Source organism: Mauremys mutica, chromosome 2 (assembly GCF_020497125.1).
Source record: "Mauremys mutica isolate MM-2020 ecotype Southern chromosome 2, ASM2049712v1, whole genome shotgun sequence".
Taxonomy (NCBI): domain Eukaryota; kingdom Metazoa; phylum Chordata; order Testudines; family Geoemydidae; genus Mauremys; species Mauremys mutica.
The window spans coordinates 299373641-299378236 of NC_059073.1; positions in this window are offsets into that span (position 1 = coordinate 299373641).

Genomic DNA, 4596 nt, shown 5'->3' on the forward strand with positions numbered 1-4596 from the left:
GAGAAACTAGGACTTTTTATACTCACCCAAATAAAGGAGAACTTGCTTTCCTTTAAAATCCACAATATTTCTTTCAAGCATAGAGGTTTTGCTAACAGTGATGTCTTTTCTTGCCAAATACTAAGGTGATTATATTCTACTTACCTGAAAATGAGTGACACCACATCTCTGCCATGTTTACTTTTATATATCCTGGTACGTGGTTTTCAATCTTTACTATCTAAGGATCTTATTTTTATTACTATCTAACAAAGTGCTACTGTGACAGCTAGCTAGTTTAGCACTTATACGGTCTCATTAGTGTTGTTACTGAAGCCCAGATTCTCAAAGATATTTTGCTGCTGATTTCAAGGGGAATTAGGCACCTGAATAGCTTTGAGTATCTGGGCCTGACTGCCTTCCAAACACTAATGAATTTATCCTCAGAAGGAAATTTGGAATGTGAGTGATTGATGTGTATTTTCTCTAGAGATAGCATGGAGCCCTTTAAGAGCAGATGAAAGGACCAAGTGATGCTCTCTTGCGCCCCCACCTTCCAGTTCTATTCAGAATCTAATGAATTGTTAGAAGAGCACAGCTTCCAGCAGTCTTGGATTTTACACTCCAACCCATGTATCTTCACTATGTTAAAATAAGGCAAAAGTAAAAAATGTATTTACAGAACTAGAGCAGAGACTTTCCAATCCCTCATGTTGAGGTCTTCTGGAAGGAAGCCTGAAATGCCACCTACATCTCCTACCTCTGTTCCAATCAGCCCCATATCCTATGTCAGATACAGCACCAAACGGAGAAAGTTTGCTAATAATTTCAAAGCCCTCTAAACAGAACAGATGCCTCCCTCATTGCCGAGAATCCTAACTGTGTCTGGTGCCAACCAACCTTTTTTCCTGTGTGCGTTTTCCTATGCCTAAAACCAGGTTTCAACTGGATATACCATGAACGACAAACTGCTCAATGATTTGATTAAGAATAACTCAAAAATAACCCAATGTAAGATAACTAAATTTACCCAAAATGTCACCCTCAGCTTGAGACCAAATATGAGATTTCAGGGTAATGGATTTTTTTTCATAAAAGTTGGCAATGTCTGAAAATAAAGATTAATAATAAAAGTGTCTTTTTCAGCCTCAGTGTTACAATATGACACATACCAAAGCTGTTTTACAGATGCGGATATTTTCAGGGGGACCTGGGCATCTCGGACTACATTCTAATAAATGACTAGTGGTTTTGGATGCCTTACTTTCTGTGTCCAAAGTGACATGTCTTGGAGGGGCCTGATTTTGAAAAAGGAGCTGAGCTCCCACCATCTGGAAACAAAGCCATTTTAAGGTGTCTTAAATTGGACACTTAAAATCCCAAACACCCCACCTAACCAGCCATTTAAAAAATTTAGGCCAAGATATAATTTTGAGTAGCTCAAAAGCACTTCCCCTCAAGAGACATACACTGTTTCCATAAGAAGAAAGTTACAACTGGGTCAACTATTCTTTCTTATCAAACTGCAAATTACAAAATACAGTGAGAACCCACAGCAAGTCAAGTCTTTCAGGGGCATTATCACACTACAATGTTACCAGGAGATTTCATAGAAACTCTCAACTTCTGACTGTGCAGTTATTATCCCTTGTCATACAGAAAATACATATCCAATTCCTAGGGAAACATTTAATTCTTTACAGACAATATCGTGACTCAGTAAGCCATGGTCCATGTTAGGAATGCATGGAGAAAGAGAACCCTGACTCCATGATAGTGGTGGTTCTAAGAGCTGATATGGCTGATTCAGTCAGAATTCCTCTGCAGGAGCACACATCAGAGTGGGAGCTGCAATACAGGGTGCAACATATGCCTTACGATGGGAGCTCTGCTCTCCCTTGCTTCCACTCCTTTCCGGTCCCTTTAGGTAGCGTTTGTACTTGAACCTGGGGAGCACAAGGCCTGTGACAAGCCCAACCAGAAGTGCAGAGGGATGGGAAAAGGCTCCTTGCATCCTTCTCTACTCTGTGAACTCTCTTGCAGGGCCAGCAACAATATTGCCCTTTACTTGTATTGTAACTTTGCATATTTCCAACTTACCATACACACTGTATTGCACTATGAAACGGGGCTGGTTTGGGCACTTTTGGTGTTGCGTAATACATGATCTACAACTTAGCAATCTACCATCCTTGTAATGATGCACTCTTTCTCCAAACATTGACTTATGGAGTGGTGCCTCTTACTGTGTATTGTGCCATTAATGTCTATATACAGAAGAGGGTGGCTATTACATTGAATTTCTCAAGCCTGGAATTTCTCAAGCACGTGACAGCACCAGCACAGTCCATAGGAATATTCATCTTATTCCCATTTTTTCTGTCTCAAATATCTATTTTAAAAAATTAATTGAGTGGGTTCTTGCACATCCACAACATCCAGTCTCTCGTCACATTGTAGTCATTTACTTTAAAAAATGCATGTTAATTAAATCTATCCTTAAATAAGAAACTACCTGAATGATCACACTAAAATAGTTCATATGAGTTCATCTAGCCAGCCATCGGATGGAACAATTGCTCTACTTAAACAATGCTAAACCAATTTTTTCTTTTACTGAATAAATAACGTGAACAAATAACATGAACAGTCTCAATTTGAACTACTTCTCTTAAAAACAATGTACAAATGTAAGGGCAAATCCAACAAGGTACAGCAAGGAAGAAGCACAGTGTTTGAATCCATAAGTTTATAACATTCTGCAAAAACTACTAATTTTAACAAATAAAAAAATCAATTATTTGAGCAATAGACAAATGTCAGAACTCTGCTTTTATTTACACCCGTGCAGCTTCATTAACTTCAAGGGAATAAACAAAGGCAGAAACGAAGACAGGTAAGTCCTTGTGTTGAACCTCTGCACAAGGGTGAATTTCGCCGTCAGGCCCTGCTGTTGGAAGTTGTATCTAATGGGTATATTGCTGACTTCAGTAAGGTGCATGAGAACAGGTGTCTCCTCACACAAAACAAGGCACAGAAGTGGAGTCTACATGTTTATGACTTTAAATTGATTGGCTTTAAAATGTGTAAGGCACTTAGAATCCCAGACAGGCCCTATAAAAGCGAATGGAAATAAATACAACCATGAAGATGTAAAAACACAAAGCAACTATGGAGATTGAGAATAACATGGAGTTTTCCTGTGGAAACAACGGCACATGGCCAGTTTAGAATCCCAGAGTCTCCCAAAGCAGATTTTGAATAGGCATAATTCAGAAACAGATGAATAAACAGTAGTTATATGAATATCTGACCAATTCAAGTGTGGAGGAGGGATTCCTTGATGAGGAAAGGAGTGTTCCCTTGAGATTTGAAACCACTGGATAGAACTGAAAAAGCCCATGTTATTATTTATTATTTAGTTATAAGTCTACTGTAAAACTTTAAAATGAAAAGCTTATACTAAATCAGTTTAAAAATATCTTATTCCAAAAAATAAGAAACATTTTTATGAGTTGGCGCTGTAAAAAACAGAGAATTTTTCTGCCACTTCACCAACAACAGAGTCCAGACAAGACTGATTTACTATACAGCCAAAGTTAAGAGCAAGTTTCTATTGGCTTAGTTAGAACTGATGTATGCCAAAATGTATGCCAATGAGTACATTTTAAACAAGAAGGGCCAAATTTTGGCTTGAGAACCACATAATTTTTATTTATATCCAGCCACACATACAAAGAAGAATTCCCCACACAAGTCATAATTATCACAGGTATTGAAGAAGTGAATGCACTGTTTTTTGGTGGGCACACTCTTAGGGTGGCAAGCCAAAAACATAACCATCAACTTGTACCCTCTCAGATTATTTAATAAATGAGTACATGGAGTTGAAGGTGAGAATGGGATTTTATGATCATGTAGCCTACATAACAGAGATTACAAAATTTCACCCAGTCACTCCTGTATCAAGACCAGAAACTTTTGGGGAACTCGAGTATAGCTTTTAGAAAGACATCCAATCTTGTTTGAAAGACTTAAATACACCAACTCTTTATCTGGGCCTCTCTGTAGTTACTATGGTCCATAATAGCCATTATGTGGCAACACTTTGGAAGAAGGCACAGGTTTTTCCTGTGCCTGTAATGCAGTATATTAGAGTTGCCTTCACCCTTCTATCTTGTTTGACATGCCAGACACCTTCATTCCCAATAAGTAGGACAGCCAGCAACTGCCCCAGATAGCAGATAGCAGTTTCCTGGTTTATTTTGACTGAAAGTGCAGATGCACACTGAAAAAGTATTGCAAAAATGGCACGGAGCAGGAGGGTTTCCATTATGATTGTGTCTAACACTTCTTGCTCACTTTCCAATTAGGAAAAAGAGTTGTTTTAATTGCCAATCCTGCAAACTCATCCTGTTATCTGAAAGTCAAAATGAGTTCTTTCCTGCTTGCATACCATATTGGCGCCCCCTCCCCCCACAGTCTGGCACCTGAGGCAGCCGCCTCAGTTCGCCTCATGGTAAGGCCAGCCCTGGATATTCTTCTCAGCTGAGGTGGATTTCCTTTTCTTTGTGGTTCTCAACACACGTCTCCTTGAACGCACTAACTTAGGCCAGC